Genomic DNA, 23,317 nt, shown 5'->3' on the forward strand with positions numbered 1-23,317 from the left:
AATTTATTTATAAATTTATTTACTATAATAATGTATTATATATGTATTTATTCATGTTCTTTCTAAAGGCTGGTATTCTTCTATATAAGAAATCATCAGGGAATTTTATGGAAATATCTTAAATATTAGTTAAAATTATATACTTCCCAAGACACTTGTAAGTCTTTGAAACATACAGTAAAGCTTTGTGTCAGATTCTAAACTACTTTATCAGAACTCAGCTGCAAAGTGTAGAAGGTTAGATTGTGATGAGATACAGTAGGATCACAATTAACAGATCCAATGTAAAAAGATAGTCAACAAAAATATTTGTAATATCAGATAATTTTTATAATCATAAAGATTGTTTTTTAACCTGCAATTATTGAAACTCTGGAAAAGCCTAATTTCCATAGGTGCAAATTTTTCTACCTCTGAATACTATAATCCTACTATAACTTAGAGAAAGTTTAACATAAAAGTATATGTTTATGTAAACTAGCATTGACTACCTCCCCTTCTGGCCAATTAAAAACCCATGGAAATAATGCATTAAAAATATATTTGCCAAATTAATAGGAAAATTACATTCACTCTTAGAAACACGTATGGAGCTTAAGGTTAGATTAATAAACTGGAATTGATGCCACCCCTGGCCATTGGGTGTCAAGACCTGGGAAATGAGGGCTCAGATACTTCATGGTAGGGATTCTTTTTCAGAGCCTGAAATCTGTGAGAATCCTTGTGTTTAGAAAAGTTCTGCCCATCAGCCTAGAAAAGCTTGCAAAGATGCTCACTTTCTGCCTAGAATCATGATTAGAGAAAACAAGAACAATAACAGTAACAGCCAGTTACAAACAAATGACAGCCCAAGACCTGCTGCTCCATGATTCTATTTCACATACTCCTACTGCAACCGTAAACCAAGAAATCAACATGAGCAGAGAAATCCTCTGTAGCACAGGCAAAAACAACAACAGCAACAGCAACAAAAGACGCTTGGACAATATAAGACAACTGGTACACAATGCTCTTTGGGAAAAAAATACAACCCCCCTCCTACCAAAGGAAAATGAAATTGCAGGAAGAAGTATACTAAAGAGGCTTAATTACAAGGTGTAATAGAATATTTTGATTCCTATAAGTGGAGGTAAAAAATAATGAGAAGGAGTATATAGCATAACTAATTCAAAATGATTAAAGGGATAAAAGTCACAAAGAACTAATAATAAAAAACCAACTACTGTATTTAGAGGGGAAAAAAAGATGCAGTCATTGAAATGAAAACAGAATTTAAGGAATTGCCTTTTGTATTACATGGTACTTGATACTGTAGGAGATACAAATGTTTTGAGAGATTGTTTAATATATAATCAAAATTTAGTGTATAATGAAGACTTTTTCATAAACATAAAATAAGTGTAATGTATAAACAAGAAATTCTATAAGGCTGTATTGTCTAACAAATTAAAGGAAGAACAGCATTCAGAAATCTTTGGAACAAAGGAATTTCATACTTCAGAAATCCAATGTGTTCTTATGAGTTTGTCATTCTTTCTTAAAAACAATTTTAATTACATTGGTACCCTTGTTTTTGTTTAGTAGCTCAGTTGTGTCTACTCTTTGCAACCCCATGAACTGTGGCCTGCCAGGCTCCTCTGTCTGTGGGATTTCCAGATGAGGATACTGGAGAGAGTTGCCATTTCCTTCTCCCCATGATCTTCCCAACCCAGGGACTGAACCCATATCTCCTGCACTGCAGGCAGATTCTTTAACACTGAGCCACACTTATTTTAGTGTGGCATTAACACTATCCCAAATATTTGACTACAGATATAACCTTTAAAACCATATTATATTGTCCATAGAGTAGAATTCCTGCTCTTTGACATTTTTTAAAGTAAATCCATTCTCTGGTTTTTTATTGTACATCATAAAAATGATTTGGATAACACTTAAGATTTTAGAAAGTGCAAACATATGCAAAATGTAGTCTGAAGAATTTTGCCTGAAGCGTCTGTGAAATAAAGACGCTTGATTTTTTCTGAGAATAAAGTACAAAAATACTTGTATTATATAGTTTTTCCTTTTTACATCTCATAATATCCCATGTCATTTTACAGCAGGGCTATGAGGGGGTGATTTCGATTAGATTGTGAAGTAATGACTATTAATAAAAATAAAGGACAGATTATATGGAGATAATGGGAAGCCAGGAGACTTGTTAAAAACTTCGGTAGCATGTATAAAACATCATGGTGGCAAATAAATCAAGCAGAGAAGGCCAGATCAGAAGGGGGGAGTGTGGCTAGACTCTTTAACTCTTAGAATACATTAGATAGCACACCAGGTGACTGAAATCTAAGACTGTGTTGAGCCTCTCCTTGCCTAGTTCATGCTGTAGTGAGTCCCCTACATTTGAACCTTCGAGTTACAAACTTTCAAAGACGCAGCCGTGCATTTGCATGTCCGATCACTTAAGTCAGTTCACATGTCTATTGTATGCTGTCACATATGTGCGGCCTTGACAACTGTTTGTGCTTTTGTGAACTTTGCCGTATTATACTGTTTAGAGTATGGTAGCTTTATTTCAAGCCTAGGATACCAAGTGCAAAAGCAGCAAAGATATAGCTGGCATCTCCTATTGAAGATGAGCCTTCCATTCTACCACTTCCTACCACCTCTTTCTCCTCCAGTCTGATACCGAAGCTGAAACTCCGATACTTTGGCCACCTGATGCGAAGAACTGACTCATTGGAAAAGACCCTGATGCTGGGAAAGATTGAAGGTGGAAGAAGGGGACGACAGAGGATGAGATGGTTGGATGGCATCACCCACTCAAAGGACGTGAGTTTGGGTAAACTCCGGGAGTTGGTGATGGACACAGAAGCCTGCAGTGCTTAGTCCATGGGGTCTCAAAGAATCGGACATGAATGAGCGACTGAACTGAACCGAGGATACCGGTGCAAAAGCAGCAATGGTACAGTGGTGTGTCCTACTGGAGATGATCCTTCAGCTCCACCACTCCCCACCACCTCTTCCTCCTGCACTCAGTAACTCTTCTTGCCGGGTCACTCGATGCCAGCCCCTGTGTGCCAGCTGTTGCACTGTACTACTATACTTTTCACAGTACTCTACTGTAAGATGAAAAATGTCTCCTTTATTTTTGGTTTGTTCTTTATGTATTATTTCTGTGAAAAGTATTGTAAGCATATTACAGTACAGTACCATACAGCCAACTGTGTTAGTTGGGTACCTAAGACTGAAGTGACTTAGCATCAGCATCAAGCTATTTTTACTGGACTTACACGCCTATTCTCAGAATGGAACTTGTTTGCATGTAAGGGACTTACTGTATTCTTTGTTGCCCCCCCCCCTCTTTTTCTTCAAAAATACTACACTGTAATGCGATTCACCAAAAGGAATGTGTTATCATGTCACTCAGGGCAAGTCTTTGAAGAACCATAATATCATGAAAAGAAATGTGCAAGGAAGTGTGTAGGCTGTTACTTCTTGACACTCCGCCTATAACCTCATGGGTGTGTTCATTCAGGTCTGACTGCTACCCCATGGACTGTAGCCTGCCAGACCCCTCTGTCTCTGGGATTCTCCAGGCAAGAATACTGGAGTGGGCTGCCATTTTCTTCATAGAGATTTATTAACCACCAAAGGAAAATGGGAACCTGGGTCTAATTTCAATAGGATTAGAGAACACAAATGTCAAGTGTGGAAACTCACTCACTCTTTACCACCATGGAGAAAGTAAAAGAAGAAAAATTATGTATAGAGTTAAAGAATTCTGTGTACATCTGTAAGGAGTAAATAATACATTGTGGAAACATCAGTAAATTGGGGATAGATGACGAACTTGAAACTGACAATAAAAATCCTTTGGTAATTTGAACCCAATTGCTTTTGAAATATTGCTCCACCTCAACTAATTGATCAAAATAAATATTCAGGAGCTTATTGAGGTGTGTTCCATGAGCAGAGTTAGTGAGAAATCGCAAAAGCACATGATTATAGTCACTGTTCAGTCTCTGTGCTGGTGGAGCTATTCACATGAGATTAAACTTTTGAAGTATTGCAGAACCCAAGTTTTGAAGTGAAAGGATGGAAAGTGAAAACTGGTAGGTTCACGCAGCTCTAAAAATTATGCATCTTGATGAGGGAAAGACACGAAACAGGTTCCCACTATTTGATTACCTGCGCATTTATCATCGGTCTTGTCTGAAATTTCCTCTGAGCACCCTACAGAGGACTGTACAACTAAAAGGTTTTCCATTAGATGTAATTTTAAAGAGCGCAAATGGTATGCAATCATATACAACGTGAGAAAAATTAGGACCATCACTGTCTTGTTTCCAGAGATATTCACATTTAGCCTCAGTCTCGATTTTCTCCCAGGAAACCAGGGACAGACATTCTCGGCAGTTTTCTGAGGGTCGTGGGTGGAGAGGGCATGCTTTCTGCTACTCTAACAGGAGTATGTCAGTCTTCTGCTGATGGCATGCATGTTATGCCCACACACAGTAGATGTAATTGGCAGAGAAGCGAAGTACCAGTAACACAGATACAATGCTCATCTACCTATCATATTGTCGCCCTTGCTCATCTTAAATTCCCCAGATGATAGATGCTCCATCAGTATTTCTGGCACACACATATGCATTTAAACACTGACAAATGATGTTAATCAATTCGTAGGGCTCTCATATCAGGACAGCAGAGAGTACGTGGCACAGTGTTTGATAATGAGTGTTCACAACTTTTGTTAGTGGAGACATAAATCTCTGAGTGAATGGAAGGCTTCTGAGTACACCTCTGATTCCCCATGATGATGACACTCATTACCTAGATATCTATCCTAATTATCCAAGACGATCTGGTCCTTACCCCAATTTTAAACACAAGTTACCTAGAAACAATAAGCTTTTCCCTATACATTTACAATGGAATAAAAGTACCTCCAAATGTCAGAAATGTAACAGGAGAAAATTAAGCAGTTTTTTTTTTCACTGCAATTTTCCGCCTTACATTTTCACTTAGTATTATTTTCATTATAAATGTGTGTCTTTTGTAGACTTCATTTATTGTTTTTTAAATTTGTTTTCATTAAAAAGAAAATATGCACACACATTTCAAAAGTGAAGGAGGAAGATGATATCCTCGGGCTGGGTGGGAAGACCTCCATGCTATGACCATGTGGCCACAAAGGAAGAAAATCAATTTGCAGATTTGTTTCTGCAGAGCCTTGAGAATTTATTTCAGGAGCTGAGCGACCAGGCATCGCCTTCCCAGCAGTTTTGTTTCCAGTTCTGACTTTCTCAAGTCAAGATTCTACAGATTGGCTACCCCAGGATATATAAGTCTTATGCTACTTGGGGTTTGATGTGAAAAAGAATCCTACTGTTCAGAAGCAAAGGCCTGTCAGAACAGAACCAGCATCATTTCCCATCTTTCTCTGTAAGATAACTTAAGACAAGAGTGGGGGAAAGCTACTTTTTCTTTATGAGGAAAAATATAATCAGAGCCCTCACGAGTCTCGCGTGATTTTTGGAACCCCAGCAACATTTAGATTTAGTCACTGCCCCGCTGCTACGACGTGCTTTTCTTGATCAGGGTGCTTTTCCTAATATCCTCTGCCTTGCCAGAGACATACCTTCTGAAAGCTCAATACAGATGAGAGACTTGATTCTGTCTGACGCTTAGTAAAAAGTGAACAATTCAGATCATCACCATAAGGGAACATTTATCCGTTCCTTTAAGTCATATATAGGAATCTTGCCTACCTCCTTAAAGTTAGGACCCTAGGGGACTTAGGAAAACTATGGGCCTATCACAGCCCTTATTTGGAGAAAGCTGTGCTCTTCTAAGACAACATTTTCTTCCTTGCTGGCCTGCCTTTCCATGGGTGTGCAAGTACCTGCATATGTGTGCTCGTGTGTGCATGCCCAGTGACCAAACACTCGGACAGATCTGATAAGTACAGCACAGAGAACGTGTAGGTCCCATTTAGAGTCTGATGATGTAAAATGAGGCAGGAGGCAGACAATTATTACAGTAATCTTAGAAACACAGGTCAAAGGTGCCTTAAAATAGGAACCCCTTTCTCGTAACGTATTGTAATAAGTTAAAAATAATAATGCTTTCTATGTTTATTTCAGCCAAGTGGATATTGTCATAAAACCAAGCTATTGCATTGAGAAAAGCTACTGGAAAAGTAGGAGACCCGAAACACATCATTCTCATTATGGGTTATTTCCTCTTAAATGTATCATTTGTGTAAAGTGAGAGAATCTCCACTTTTTGCATAGAGTGTGTTTACTTCTTTTAATAGAGAGCGCTCAGAGCCCTAACAAAAGAGCCTGCATTAGTGCTTATATTTCCTGCCGAGGCTGTTCAGTGGCATTTGAGAGCCAGTACGTACCCCTGCCACTGTGCTCCATGGGGAAGACTTCAATATTGCTTTTTCTCCCTTAGTAATGCTAGGCAACCTCCTGGTGGGCAAAGTTGCCTAAAACCCTTATACACAAAGAAAAACTTAAGACTCCTTCCAGTCTTGTCTTATCTCTGGATGTATTAAAAACAAATAGTTTGGCAAATATCTCTATTTTAAAGCTGAAATAATCTGTTTGTCTTGATTTGGAAGGCATATTTGTTTGACATTTGCTGTGATGTTTTCTGCAAATGGATGCAAATAATCACAGATGTGGCTAAATACAGATGTGGACCACGTTAATAGTCTTTGGCAAATCTGAATTCTCTCAGAATATACAGATGTCACGCTGGTGGCTCAGTGGTAAAGAAACTGCCTGCCTATGCAGGAGACATGGGTTTGATCCCTGGGTGGGGAAGATCCCTCGGAGAAGGAAATGGCAATCCACTCCGTATTCTTGGCTGGAGAATCCCATGGATAGAGAAGCCTGGTGAGCTACAGTCATGGGGTTGCAAGAGAGTCGGACACAACTTAGCGACTGAACAATAACCACGAAGTTATAATAGCATAGAATACAAGAAAATAACTCAGCTATATCAAGAATTTGCTAACATGCTATGAAATTGGTAGAACCCAGTTAACTTGACATAATTACTCATATGTTAAATAAAGCATTTCCTTTTTAAAGCCTCAGTGAAATCCTGCAAAGAGAGACACTATTTTCAGGATCATTTTATATCTTGCTTCTCTTGCTAAGGCACATTTCTTTTTAAAAGGATTCAGTTCAGTTTTCTTGTAAAAATGTAATTTTATCTTGGCATTTTGGATTGGATATGAGGGTTTTAAAAGGTAATTGTTTCTTTTGATATTATTTTTGGAAGAAATGCAGAAAATTAACAATTCTTACGTGAATCACATGATGCAGTAAGAGAACTATTTGTTGTAAATGTTACAACTTGGAAGAGACATATCTGAATAAAACTGAACAAGTCTGATTCAACACTTAAAATCATGTCTTAAAATTTATAGTGTTATAATTAATCACAACCTTACCTTGCCATAAAGACTTCTATATTTTTGGAGGAAAAATATGTAAAACTATGTTTTTAAAACTTGATGCAAGCTAATTTTTTCATTTTCCTACAAAAGAAGCGATGTATTTGGAGAGAACTGTAATGCTTACTCCATTGTATCTCTTAAGGAGATTATTTTCCTTTTGATTTGACCATACTAATTCTCTTCTTGTGATATCTGTCATATATAAATCACCATTTTTCAATTGACTTTTATTATTAAATATTCTCACTTTAGGTTCCATTTTGAAGTAGTTATTGGACACAGGATTAAAGAATAAAATATTGTGAATTGTGATTCTTTCTAAATTAAAGTACGATGTGATGGAGACTATTAAGTAGAAATGAGCTATATCTACATGACATCAATAGGGGAAAGCTTTGGAATGGTGTCTGTGCTCTCTGCCCAATTGGTGATATATTTCATTTTGTTATATTAAAAAGAACAATAATTAGGCATAAGTATTTAAGCCATTAGATCAATGTTTTCAATCATTTCCACTGCTCAGTGATTAACTTAATGTGCAATTCTGATAATTGTAAGAAATCTAGTATAGATTACTTTATCAAACCTCAGGAGTCAGCCAATATCATTTTAAAGCTCTTCTAAAACATTATCAAATATTGCTCGAAGTAATTTAAAGCCCCAAAGAGGGTTTCTTCAGTAATATGATCTGCCTGTAAATTTTTCCCATTGATATTGAACTTAATTTTTTACATTAAGTTTGTGCTAAGGCAACATATTTTTTTTAATTTTTTAAATATAAATTTATTTATTTTAATTGGAGGTTAATTACTTTACAATATTGCATTGGTTTTGCCATACATCAACATGTATATGTCACAGGTATACACGTGTTCTCCAGGCAACATATTTTATGTTGTTAAGTTCAGATTTCTCTTACATCCATCTGATACACAACTTTGCTTTCCCAAGCTTCAGCCTCTTTGAGGTAGAAATCAAAAGTGTCTTCCTCCTGCTCTTTCCTATTTGTACTGAAAGTAGATGTTAATATTTAATACACAATTTTCGTTAACCAGTAATTGGCAATAAAGAAAAAATAATTTACTGTTTCAGGATTCCTCAGTGTTAACTAATTAAACTAGCCACAGACCTGGAGCACAGGACAATGGCAAACTTTCAGATGAATTAATTTTATGGGAGACCAGCTGAGTAATTGGACTCCAATTACAGGCAGTTTAGTTCAATCATCACCTTCATATATAATTAAATTCAATTGGTTGATACAGCTTCTATTTTTATGAGGCCACTTACCAGCTTTTTGAACCCCACTGTGACTCTGGATCCAGGCCAATCAATTATTAGTCATTTCTCTTTCAAATGGAAATGCTCTGGATTAGGCATATCTCCCATTATGGCCACAGTTAAAATCTCTTTCTAGGATGTTGTGATATCTTTGGATCCCTCTTTTTTGCTTCTACACGGAAAGGATATTCATTTGTGTTCAAATGTCATAAGATGAACAGCAATAGGGCATAGCCATATGAGTATGAAGGCTGGTTAAGATAACATCCTAGATCATCTCATTTGCAGATGAGTCTTATCCTTTTGGAAAATTGCAGGACAAATTTTGACTTGCTTTAAAAAAATTTTTTTTTTGTTTCCGAAGCTCACCTAGAAATCTCATTTGCTTATTATTTTAAAGCTCAGTGTGACTTTTCTTAGGCTTTAGGAAATATATACCAATTCCACAACAAAACTATTAAATATTTCTGTAAAAAATGCCATGCATACATTATCGTAGGTGGATTGATCACAGGTTTTGATCTGCATGTGCATAAATTGCTAATGTTAATGATTATAAATGTATACTTATTTGAAAGTACTTTTTAAAACAGTGAATTTTTTTGAGAACATATTTATTGGCACTTATTAATTATTCTGAAAGTTTAGATTTGCTTTATTTCTCTAGAAACACATTCATAGGAAAAGGGAAAGCATTTCTCTAAAACTCAGAATTATTTGAGGGGGCATATTTTTGCTCCTTCTAGTCTAATCTGTTAGAAAGAATGTAATTTATTGAACAAACAAAGAAATGAATTCTTTCTAAGGTCTTCTGATCAGTCATAATTAAGTACAAATTACTGCACTGATAAGGCAGTCTTGACTATACTATTGATAGCATATTTGTCATTTTTGCAGTGATTTTTAAAAATAGTAATATATTATAAATGGTAAAGTAAAATTTAGAAGTTATGAGGTTGTACAGTAATACAGTAAAACTAATACTTACTTCAAAAGTCCTAACACAACAAAAGACTTTCATTTCCATCTATGTAAAGGGAAGGCCATCACTTCACAAGAAAAAAATTGGAGAATCAAGGGAATGATCTGAGGTAAATTAAAGCATAATGACTTAATTCAACCAAATAAATGTTGTCTTGTGTTCATTGTTTGAAAGATTTTGAATATTACTTGAAATTTCTTTCTTTACTCTCTTTTTCTAGCTTCAATTTTATGAGAAAATTACAATTTAAAATTGAGCAAATTACTAACCAGTTAGTAAAATTTCTCAAAGAGACATCAATGAAAAATAACAGGATAATAATTTATTAATAACCAAGATGATAAAAACTCTAAATCATAAGAATAATTTTTAATAAATTTACTCAAGTAAAGTTACAAAGATTAAATTTAATCATGCAGATAATTTAAGAACTTTGGATCATATGTAAATAATAGTTTATAAACATATACATTTTATAAATACATATATAAGATAGCATGTATATATAAAAAGTAATATAGAAATATTTCTATATATAATAATTATATATAAAATTATATATTTATAAATAATTAATATATACATGTTATACATATTTATACATACACACTGATGCTGATACCTATTTGAAAAAATAATTGAAGCAATTTCAAGTTATTATAATAATTTATATATCATAGAAAGCATACTTTCTTTAGGAGATAATTGTAGTATTATTTATCACTCATAATCTTAGTGATTATGACTCAATTTCTCCAACTTAATTTCATATTATATGAATTACTCAATATATTTACTAAATATCCTACATAACAAATTTTCTAACTACACTTTTATTGTCATATAGTTCATTAGTAATCTTTAATTATTTGAAAATAAGTTTAAAAATAATTTTGCTATGGATATATTTAAAATGAAGAAAATGTCCTTATTAAGTGGATGACAAACATATTAAAAAGCAGAGACATTACTTTGCTAACAAAGGTCCCTATAGTCAAAGCTATGATTTTCCCAGTAATCACATAGAGATGTGAAAGCTGGACCATTAAGAAGGCTGAGCACTGAAGAATTGAAGCTTTTGAACTGTGGTGTTAGAGAAGGCTTTTGAGAGTCCCTTGGACTGCAAAGAGATCCAACTCATACATCCTAAAGGAAATCAGTCTTGAATATTCATTGGAAAGACTGATTCTGAAGCTGAAACTTCAATACTTTGGCCACCTGATGTGAAGAGCCAACTCACTGGCAAGGACTCTGATGCTGGGAAAGAAGAAAGGCAGGAAATGAAGGAGGTGACAGAGTCTGAAATGGTTGGATGGCATCAGCAACTCGATGGATGAGTCTGAGCAAGCTCTGGGAGATGGTGAAGGACAGGGAAGTCTGGCATGCTGCAGTGCATGGGGTCGCAAAGAGTTAGACACAACCGAGTGGCTGAAAAACAACAACGACAAAATGGTAATTTTCTCAAAGAATTGTTTTTATTGGATCATGTCTTTTAGATAAACATGGGATATTTCCAAACTATACCTGTAACACAGTGGAAACATTATAGAGGACCATGATAGATTGAAATAGTCTTTGGTAGAAACTAAATATTTTCTGACTTCTCTGGCAGCCCAGCAGTTAAGACTCAGTCCAATCCCTAATCACGAAGCCAAGATCACACATGCCGCATGGCATGGCCCCCCAAAAATTTTTTAATAAATAAAAATTTAAAAAAATAAACTGTAATGTTTATTTTTTCCCCCTTAAGAAAATGTACAATGTTATCTTAACTCAATCCCCATTCCCCAGAAAGAAACATCTGCATAGAATCCTAAATATATCAATGAAGAAACATCCAATTTTTACATGAAAATCCAAACACTTAAAAGTCTTCTTGGACTGAGGTTACACATTACACAGAAGGTACTGATATATCCTGAGCCCCAAATGCGTGCTCAGTTGTGTCCAAGTCTTTACAGCCTATGGACCGTAGCCTGCCAGTCTCCTCTGTCCATGGGATTCTCCAGGCAAGAGTACTGGCGTGGGTTGCCATTTCCTCCTTTAGGGTATTTTCTGGACCCAGGGATCAAACCTGTGCCTCCTACAGCTCCTGCCTTGGCAGGCTGGTTCTTTACAACTGTGCCACCTGGGAAGTCTCACTGAGCCTTAAATAATGTAAAACTTAACTACGTATTACACAGCCCCAAGCTGAAACAAGGAGATGGAAGCAGTCACCAAATAATTCACAGTCCCAGGTCCGAGTTATGCCTAATGCAACCATTCAATTTAATATCCAGGAGGGACAATTCAGTTATCCACTCTGTATCTAAGGAACCAGTCTGAGTAAAGTATTGATATAAAAACATAAGCTTCACAATCAATACACATTACTTCTTCAAGCATTTTAAAATATCTTTAATGAAGTTCTAAAGCATTGTGCACAGATCATACAGCCTTGGCATAACCCCAAATAAGTAGACTGATAGTTGACCTAGAATAAACTTTCTGAAAACTAGAGGATCAATAATAAGAGAAATGATTGAGCATTAATATTAATGTAATTTTAAATTTTACTTCCTGAATTATATTATAAATCTTGTATTTGTTGACTTCTGTTCCATGTATTAAACAGGGCATTCATGGTGATATAGTTATTTTACAAATAAAACTGAACACTCAAAATATCAAGGACACATCAATATTTGCTCACTTAGTCTCATATTCAAATTTTTACAAGCGATAGTGTTCATTCGACTGTATTTTGTGTAACTGCAAATCTCATGAGTGTTGTCTGCTTTGTGTTCATATTTGCACTGCAATGCATCATAATATTAAAATATGCAGTCAAATATTATCCTATTATGGTTAAAGACATTTACAAAGAATTAAAAACAAAATAACGGGGAGAGCCGTTTTGAAGATATTCTTGTTTTCCTTAAATCTATTTTTGTGGGAGGGGAGCATAGAATAGTGAATAATGCCAAGGGACATTTTCAAATAGTCATTAATGCTTTCTAAATTTTTCTAAAATATGTGATCAATTACCACTATGGTATTATTTTTTTCCCTGTCTAGGATAACTAGAAAAATTGGGCAAATGCTGCTTATTTCTCATGATAAAAGACAAGAAGCATGATCAATGATGTAAATCTTCATTTGCCATTGGTTAATCAAGGCAGGGCTGTTCTTATTTCGGGAGTCATCTGAAGTCACCAGGCTCATATTGTATAAAAAGGATTCCATCCTGATCATAACCAAGTAGGGACCTTTGCCTTCCCTGGGAATAGAATCACCTTTAAGCATCATCTGAATCAGGAGAATATGCAATAAGTTGTCTGTCTCTCCTGCTTCTCTGAGTTTAACTGAGATGGTCAGCATCCCCCCACCCCCGCCTGCCACCAACAGTACAACAAAAGCCCTTGTGTGCCCTGGTGTCAGCTTCACAAAGAGCATTGAGCATGCAGGCCTCCTGGGCAGAGAAGCACATCACTAACCCAGTGGGAAGCGGCACCAACAGAAGGTACACACGGGTCAGTCCCAGAAAACCTGGTGAGGGCTCGGGCGCAGTTCCGCAGACGCGATAAAGAGAATGACATCCCAGGGGCCCGTCCTTCCTTTCAACCCGGATTCTCAGTTATTAACTGTGGCCTAACAGCATACAGCCACAACAAAGCGAGACTTGGCCACTTTCAGCTATCACGCAGATGGCAGACTCTGAGCTCCTGTGAGAACTGGTCGGTGCCCATTGTGTTATGGCTTATTCAGCTTGGGGGTAAATGGGACACAGAAATGTTCCAGTTTAAGTAAACACTATCCAGTCATGTACTCTACTAGACCTGCCCAATTCTCTGTCATTATTTCTTAGGGCAGGAGGAGAAGGGGGCGACAGAGGATGAGATGGTTGATGGCATCACTGATTCAGTGGACATGAACTTCGGCGAACTCCGGGAGATGGTGAGGGACAGGGAGTCCTGGTGTGCTACAGTCCATGGGGTCGCAAAGAGTGGGACACGAGTTAGCAATTGAACAACAGCAACAATCCTGTCATGTACTCATCTAGGCTGCCCAGTGATCTGTCATTAATTTTTAGGGCAAGAGGAGAAGGGGACAACAGGGGATGAGATGATTGGACGGCATCATCGACTCAACAGACAGGAGTTTGAGCAAACTCTGGGAGATGGAGAAGGACAGGGAAGCCTAGAGCACAGCAGTCCTTGGGCTCACAAAGAGTGGAACACAACTTAGCAACTGAACAACAATTTATTAGGGGCACGTGAACTCCATGGAAGATTTTCAAAATTCTGGGCATAATTTTTCTGTCAAAAATTGGCAAAAGAAAATATCATCACATAGACATTGCATATATGTCAAAGCTTTTTTTTTTTTAACATCTGAGCAGGAATTCATTAGTTTTGACTTTAGGTTTGTTGTTGAGTTGCTCGTATGTGTCCAACTTTGTGACTGCATGGACCGCAGCACACAGACTGGATTTAGTGGGACTTTATTGCAAGATAAGTCTTTTGCTATTCATATTAAGTCAAATAAATATACCTTTATAATTTTTCTATACTTCTGTTATGTTTCTACTTGAACTATAAAATTGAGGAAAGCAATAGGGAAATGATGACTCAATAAGTTGAATGCAATTCCATGACGTCCACAAAGTATGTTGGTATCATGAGTGGACTCATTGCTGTGAGAATTCCAGGCTCTTTATTCTGGAACTTAGTCAGGGAAGTGGTGTAAGTCTTTGGGCTTTTCTGGATTATAAACAGAAAGTTTGGGGGAATGTCATTATTCACAAAGCATCATTGTATCAGATAAATTGAAAGCTTCAATCTGAGTACTCATTCAAGTGTTTAAAACACATAAAGATTTACTTTGAAGTGTTTATTTTGAAGTATCTTGGGAAAATATTTGCAGAATTTTTTACTGGAAACACAGTCAAGTAGAATTTTTCTATAACAGTTATAAAACTGCATATTTTAGTAACCTAATCAAATACAAATTTACTCTGTGAAATCTAAAAAAAATATTTTTAATATTTTTATTATTATTATTATTTTTTTTACTTTACAATATTGTATTGGTTTTGCCATACATCAACATGCATCCGCCACGGGTGTACACGTGTTCCCCATCCTGAAGCCCCCTCCCACCTCCCTCCCCATACCATCCCTCTGGGTCATCTCAGTGCACCAGCCCCAAGCTTCCTGTATCCTGCATCCAACCTGGACTGGCGATTCGTTAAAAAAAAAAAAAAACTTATAGTCAACTTTTTTCCAATTCTATTCACTTAACAGGTAAGTCATAATGCAACTGGCTTTCCTATACGTCTAATAAATAATTTTTCGAATGAAATCATGTTTGACCATGGAAGGCCCCATGTTTAGTAGTCTTCTACTGAACTAAATATCACTTTGGTTCCTGTTGTATTTTTAAATATAGTGAAGAACCATAGTAACACTAGGTTTTCAGGACAGCATGGCTATTATTTTATAGCAAAATTATGTCCCATCAGATTCTTTCTTTACTAATGTAAATGTATAAAATACCCCATGATGGATTTAAATGCATAACACAGCAGAAACCTTAATAACCTAGCTGTGCCTTGTAAAATCTGCCCAGGATGTTTGAAAAATAGAATTTCAGAAATGAGAAATACATTCACGGTAGATTTTAAGGAAATACTGAGTAGTCATCATTGTAAAATCTAAATAATAAAATGAAGCTGTGGTGGAAATGTATGACTATGTTCAGAAGTACAGCAATATGAATATGTATTAGAATTTGCTACCAATTCAATTACTCTTTCCACCTCATCAGTTAGGTAAAAGCTTAACTAAACAAATTAATATTGAGTAGTTCCCCGAAGGCCAAGGACCTTAGCTTTGTTGTAACGAAGAGGAAATGAGTTCCAGATATGTGTGTCCTTTGGGGAAAATGGCAGAAATTCAACTCTGAGGATCACAGACAGGAGTGCCTTATTGATCTCTTTTCTCCAAGGGTGGATATCATGAAGGTAAGTAAGTAGTCTCTGAAGTAACTAGAGATTTAACTATTAAACAGGGCAAAATCAATATCTGAGCTCTCTAGTCAAGCAAATATGAGGTTCAACTGTAATACACAGATGCAGTCAGCTCATTAAATGAAGAGGATTTATCTAAACGTTTCATGGACAGGAATTATTTTCACAATTATAATTTATGGGATATTTTAAAAACATACCTAGAAATACTGTGATGTAGAAATTATTCAGAGAAGATGGTAGGCTTAAAGGTAATGAGAAGTGTCATTCTATATGTTTACCATTGCCTTCTTTAAAAGTCATTTTAAAAACTAAAACAGTAACTCATCAGTAACTCATCAGTTATGCATCAGTAACTCACCTCTCCATTTCCTTTTTTATTGCAATTGAAGAAAATGGTTGTCTACAATTTAGAGAAATCCAACTACTGCAAGGATTTCCCATTTGAAAACCTCTGAGACTTATTGCTTTCATTTCTTTATTTGTTCATTTATTCATTAAATATTTATAGGAGTGGATAACATTTGTCAAGAACCATCCAGATTAGGAATAAAATATTAAGTACAGAAAGAAATTGCTATCATTAGGAAGAGACAATTAACCATGAGGGAAGATGGAAATTAATACTGAATATTGGCTATTAACTCATGCTATGAGGCAGAATGTGTTCGGAAACATGAAGGGAATGAAGGTGGTTCTATGTATGTATCCATGGGAAGTGGGTTCCAGGCAAAGAAAAAAGTGCAGACAAAGGCCCTGAGGCTATAATTGTCTGGAGAACTCACAAAGCTGTGGTCTGGCCTAGGTGATGTGAAAAAAAAAAAAGAAAGCAAATATCAATTAAGGGGTCTCTTGATGAGGGTGAAAGAGGAGGGTGAAAAAGCCTGCTGAAAACTCAACATTGATAAAACTAAGATCCTGGCATCTAATTCCATCACTTCATTGCAAATAGATGGAGGAAAAGTGGAAACAGTGGCAGCTTTTATTTTCTTGGGCTCCAAAACCACTGCAAATGTTGACTGCAGCCATGAAATTAAAAGATGCTTGTTCCTTGGAATTAAAGCTGTGACAAACCTAGACAGTATATTAAAAAGCAGAGGCATCACTTTGCCGACAAATGTGCATATAGTCAAAATTATGATTTTTCCACTAGTCATGTAAGGATGTGAGATTTGTACTATAAAGAAGGCTGAGTGCTAAAGGATTGATGCTTTCAAATTGTGGTGCTGGAGTAGCCTCTTGAGAGTCCCTTGGACAGACAGCAAGGAGATCAACCTAATCAATCCCAGAAGAAACCAACCCTGAATATTCATTGGAAAGACTATGCTAAAGCTGAAGCCCCAATCCTTTGGCCACTTGATGTGAAGAACTAACTGACTCATGGGAAAAGACTCTGACGCTGAGAAAGATTGAGGACAGAAGGAGAAGTGGGCGACAAAGGATGAGATGGTTGGATGGCATCACTGAGTCAATGGACATGAGCTTGAGCAAATTCCAGGAGTTAGTGAAGGACAGGGAAGCCTGGGTGCTACAGCCCGTGAGTCACAAAGAGTTGGACACAGCTTAGCAACTGACCAGCCACAACAACAATATGTGGGAGAAAAAAAAAGGAAGTCAGGGAAGACAGTAGTTAAGAGGATGAGGTCAAAGAACTGACAAGCTGAAGCTAGTTTGTGTCAGGCTTTGAAGGTTGGATGAAAACAAACATTTGAATTGATAGAATGAGTAAAGATCACCCTCAGCAATGCAGGGGTGCCTCATCTGGTCCATTGAGGGCTCAGATAGAACAAAAGCAGAGGAAGGGAGAAATTGCTCTTTTGCTTGAGTTGAGATACCTGTCTTCTCCTGCCCTCAGACACTGGTTTCTCAGTTCTCAGGCCTTCAGACTTGACTGAGACTTACGCCATCACCTCCCCACCCTCATTCTTAAGCCTTTGAACTCGGACTTAGACACACACCCTTGGTTCTCTAGTTCTCAGGCCTTCACACTGGGACTGAATTAGCCCTCTGGCTTCCCTTGTTCTCCACCTTGCAAACACAGATCCTAGACTTGTCTGTCTCTGCAATCACACGAGTCAACCCCTATAATAAATATATTTCTTTAGCTGTATCTATTTCTATCCTGTTGGTTCTCTGAGAACTCTGATGTCTTCCCTCAGTCTTCCAACTCCTGGATAAGCATGTGCCTACAGCTCCTTATGAAGGACACCTGGTAATTGTGTGAGACACGCTCACCTGGAAGGCTGGAGGCAGAGAGGCAGACTTGGGTTGCAGTTTTACCTTTCTCTCCTTTAATCCCCTTCCACTGTGCCTTCCTCCTCTTGGGCGTCTTGATTTCAGATCCAATACTAGTTGCAGAAGTCACAACCATAGCATAGACTGTTTAACTGGTTTCCATAACATAATAAAGGCTAGTTATTACAATGTGTTCTTTAAATTGTATTCCCTCATAGTGATTCTACCTTGCAGATCAAATTCTACCTAACACAATGATAACAGAGCTGCACCAAACTGCCAAGATTTGAATCTTAACTCTTCGTCTAGGCAGCTGTGTGACATCTGGCAAGTTTACTTAATCTCTCTGGGGCTCAAATTTCTTCATCTGGAGAGTTGAGATAAAAGTAATACTTGCTTCCTAGGATGTATGATTAAATACGATATCTGTGATGATTAAGTATGTTATCACATACAAAGCACTATGACCAGTGCCTGCTTATATGTTTTCAGTAAATGATGAGAGTAGCTTGACTAGTAGCATTAAAACTATTTGGAGTGATATCAATGTGTATTAATGGGTGTAGTACACTTACCTGCATTTCATCTGAACTTTAATAAGCAAAACACTTTAAAATAAGACTTTAAAATGATGAGACATAAGACATAAGGTATTGGTTAATGTTCGTTTGAAGAGAAAGCTCCTCAGACAGTAATAGTTCTATGCTGTCTTTAAATAATAGGGCCTACCTCTTCCAAAATAAAACACCTCTTCCTGTTTGTTTGTTTGTTTTTAATAGACTGTAGATGTGACATTTGGAAAATATGTGTTATAAAATTTCAAAAATGCATATAAATATTTTTTCTATATGATCTCGTATTAGAAACAGTAGTGAAAATTATGCTGCTTTAAGAAAAGGCTTTCAAAAATGAAAGGACATGTGAACAAGCAAAATCAGTATTTCCACCAAAGATATCTATATTTCTAGCACACACTAGCAATGAAGAGGTAAATATTAAAATATTTTTAAAAAATCAGTACATTAAATATACTTTAGAAGCTTAATTTGTTGACTATAATCAATTTATAGATTTTAATTCAACATTTCTTAATGATCATTTTCTGCTGAAGAATGAAGGTTGAAATGAACATGACCTCTATAGAAGGGAAATTAAGATATAGAAAACAAAGGAAGCCAGTATATAATATACTCTTGCCTGGAGAATCCTATGGACGGAGGGGCCTGGTAGGCTGCAGTTCATGGGGTCACAAAGAGTCAGACACGACTGAGCGACTTCACTTTCACTTTTCACTTTCATGCATTGGAGAAGAAAATGGCAACCCACTCCAGTGTTCTTGCCTGGAGAATCCCAGGGATGGGGGAGCCTGGTGGGCTGCAGTCTATGGGGTCGCACAGAATCAGACACAACTGAAGCGACTTAGCAGCAGCAGCAGCAGCAGCAACGGCAGCAGGAGACCCAGGTTTGGTGCCTGGGTCAAGAAGATCCCCTGGAGAAGGGAATGGCTACCCACTCCAGTATTCTTGCCAGGAGAATTCTATAGACAGAGGAGCTTGGTGGGCTACAGTCCATGGGGTTGTAAAGAATAGGACACAACTGAATAACTTTCACACACATACACAGACTCTAAATCAGGGGCATTAAGTTTCATTTACAAGGTCATATGTTGGTTCATTCAAGGATAGTTTTTTGAAGGCCTATCCTGCTTTATCCCAGCTCTTCTGTTGCCTAGCCCTGACTCCTTCATTTTAGGAGTTGAAATTAAATAATTCACTGTGGTCTCTTTGTGCTCTGACATCTTATGATTCTTTACAATCTTAAGAAGGTGCAATGTTAAATTGCATATGTAGGATACTCTTAAAATGAAGCCCAGGACAAATATTTCATAGATAAGTTTGAATTGATAAACATAACTGGCTATCTCCAAATTATATTTTAAAATAAAACTTTAGGATTCACTAAATCCCTTCAAGGAAAAGAAGGATCAACTATTCTGGGCTGTGTAGAGTCAGTGAAAATTTGACAAATTCTTAGAGCTCAGTTCAGTTCAGTTGCTCGTCATGTCCGACTCTTTGTGATTCCATGGACTGCAGCAAGCCAGACTTCCCTGTCTATCACCAACTCCCAGAGCTTCCTCAAACTCATGCCCATCAAGTCGGTAATGCCAGCCAACCATCTCATCCTCTGTCATCTCCTTCTCCTCCTGCCTTCAATCTTGCCCAGCATCAGGGTCTTTTCCAGTGAGTCAGTTCTTCCTATCAGGTGGCCAAAGTATTAGAGTTTCAGCTTCAGCATCAGTCCTTCCAATGAATATTCAGGACTGATTTCTTTTAGGATGGATTGGTTGTAGCTCATTGCAGTCCACAGAACTCTCAAGAGTCTTCTCTAACAACACAGTTCAAAAGCATCTATTCTTTGGTGCTCAGCTTTCTTTATAGTTCAACACTCACATCCATACATAACTACTGGAAAAACCATGGCTTTGACTAGACGGACATTTGTTGCCTCTGCTTTTGAATATGCTGTCTAGGTTGGTCATAGATTTTCTTCCAAGGAGCAAGTGTCTTTTAATTTCATGGCTGCGGTCACCATCTGCACTGATTTCGGAGCCCCAAAAATAAAGTCTGACACTGTTTCCACTGTTTCCCCATTTATTTGCCATGAAGTGATGGGGCCGGATGCTATGAACTTAGTTTTCTGAAAGTGAGTTTTAAGCCAACTTTTTGACTCTCCTCTTTCACTTTCATCAAAAGGCTCTTTAACTCTTCTTTGCTTCCTGCCATAAGGGTGGTGTCATCTGCATTTCTGAGGTTATGGACCTAACATTCCAGGTTCCTATGCAATATTGCTCTTTACAGCATCGGACCTTGCTTCTGTCACCGGTCACATCCACAAGTGGGCGTTGTTTTAACTTTGGCTCTGTCTCTTCAGTCTTTCTGGAGTTATTTGTCCACCGATCTCCAGTAGTATATTGGGCACCTACCCACCTGGGGAGTTCATCTTTCAGTGTCCTATCTTTTTGTCTTTTCATACTGTTCATGGGGTTCTCAAGGCAGGAATACTGAAGTGGTTTGCCATTCCCTTCTCCAGTGGACCACATTTTGTCAGAACCCTCCACCATGACCTGTCCATCTATGGTGACCCCACATGGCATGGCTCATAGTTTCACTGATTTAGACAAGGCTGTGGTCTATGTGACCAGTTTGATTAGTTTTCTGTGATTGTGGTTTTAATTCTATCTGCTCTCTGATGAATAAGGATAAGAGGCTTATGGAAGCGTCCTGATAGGAGATGCATCAGGTACAAAGAAACAGTGAGAAAAAACAGAGCTCTCCACTGTCCTGTAATTAGTTTTCAAATATGATGTACTGTTCCCCGTCTCTGTATTACAATGTAAAGCTCGGCTGTATTTGGAAGAAGCACACACACACACACACACACACAAAGGAATTAACCATATACATTGAGAAGGATTTTCTCTCTCAGTGTTTCACTGACACCAATGTCCATGACTTTTATCCATGTGCTTCTTCAAGAAGGAAGAAACAATCAAGTGATATTGGATTTTATTTATTTCTTCCTGTTTTCAATCTTTGTGGAAACATGGAGAGATCACAGGGTGTTGGGTAACTCTTGGAATAGAAATTAAGATTCTTTCTTATGCAGCAGAAATAAAAACCAGTTAGAAAATAAGTAATCTTGGCATTACATGATTTTACAAATAATGAATCCTGCCTGGGATTTCTTCTCTGTTCATTTTAAAGACAAGGTTAGCTCATGTGGGGGTCTTTCTACATTTATCTCTGCAGTTCAGCTGCTTAAACAGTCTAAATGGAGTTTGATTATTGCCAGGGGAAGAACTTGGTTTAGCTAAACAATTGTCAGATTTTATAAAAGATATTTAACCCAAGCTGTTAGAGCATTTACTGTTTTCTTTAAGAAGTCAGCAATGAAAGATGAGACAACCTTTGGAAATGGATATGACTTTTAATTACTTTTAGATCATGACTAATTTAATTTGAAATCTTTAACCCCCAGGTATGAATTAGGGAAAAAAGTTAACCATTGTAGCTTGTTAATGGTAACCAATACACCAGCTTTATAAATAGCATTTGGTACAAAAGAATCACAGGTAAGAATTTAAGCACAAGAAAGAAAGTTAAATTATTAACAAAAAAAGCTTCCATTTACTAAAGTTAAATTATTGCAAAAAAAATCTTCCTTTTATGTTACTCAGTTTAAGGGAAAACTGTCAGATTGCTTAAATCTTAAAACTGAAAAAAAATAAGAGTCAAGTTAATATTTTGTGGTTTACATAATACACATATTTGTCATGGAAAATAGAGTTACACCTAAAAATAAATTAAAATGGCATTTATACATTATGATTATCACAAAATTTAACACTAAAAGGGGACGCAAACTTGTGTTAGACTCCATATTCATTAACAGCTATCCCAAAGATATGGATACCATTGCCGTAAGTACAAGTGAGAGCATTTTTGAACAAAGGAAAGTAAAATGGATGCAGAAAAATGCATCCAGTGATTCACTGACGTGTATTTGAGAACAGAATATATTTACTTTCTATGTTATTAGTACCATCGCTATGCTTTTTTCAGTAGCTTTTTGAAGATTTAGCCAAATTAGATTAGATTTTTGACCACATTTTTGTACACAGACTTCAATCTGGTGGTAAGCATATCAGATAGGACTAGGTGAAACACCCCACCCTCCCTTGCTTGACAATTGAAGTCCTTTCAAAAAATGTAATAAACACCATCTAGTTGAAAATATGTATGCTAATGAGAATGGAAAAATTCAGCAAAACTGAGAGATGAAGCAGTTTGGGCAGTGCAGATACAGTGCTTCAAAATCAAGGAGGTGGAATTGGGACAAGTGGCCTGAACGTTTGATTGAACCTTCAACTCTGGAATTTTATGACCTAAGGAAGTATGCTGAGAGATTAAAAAATATTGTTAAAACAGCATATAGAGTCATAGGTATTTTCCACATTCACTTTATGATTTTACAAATTTGAGGCAGGAAAGCTGAATCAGTGCATATAGACATATATACTGTACACATCTGCATGAGTGCTCAGTTGCTTAGTCATGTCTGATTTGTTTGTGACCCCATGGTCTGTAGCAGGCCAGGCTCTTCTGTCTATGGGATTTCCCAAGCAAGATTACTGGAGTGGGTTGCCATTTCTTTCTCCAAGAGATCTTTCCAACTCAGGGATCGAATCCGCATCTTCCTCATCTCCTGCATTGGCAGGTGTATCCGTGTGTGTGTGTGTGTGTGTGTGTGTGTGTACACAGAGAGACTGAAT

The 23,317-nt window shown here is 37.0% G+C and overlaps 1 long non-coding RNA gene across 2 annotated transcripts in view; it reads left to right on the forward strand.

Annotated features, from left to right (window-relative positions):
- The first annotated feature begins 13,175 nt into the window (after window positions 1-13,175).
- Window positions 13,176-23,317, forward strand: part of LOC139186153 (uncharacterized) — a 31,812-nt gene continuing 21,670 nt past the window's right edge. The window contains exons 1-2 of one of the 2 annotated variants that reach the window (XR_011569652.1): window positions 13,176-13,242; window positions 13,588-13,676. This is a non-coding gene — a long non-coding RNA (uncharacterized lncRNA). The remainder of the gene's footprint in view (window positions 13,243-13,587; window positions 13,677-23,317) is intronic. The other variant, XR_011569653.1, reaches the window with a different exon arrangement.

This window comes from Bos indicus, chromosome 12 (genome assembly GCF_029378745.1).
Source record: "Bos indicus isolate NIAB-ARS_2022 breed Sahiwal x Tharparkar chromosome 12, NIAB-ARS_B.indTharparkar_mat_pri_1.0, whole genome shotgun sequence".
Taxonomy (NCBI): Eukaryota; Metazoa; Chordata; class Mammalia; order Artiodactyla; family Bovidae; genus Bos; species Bos indicus.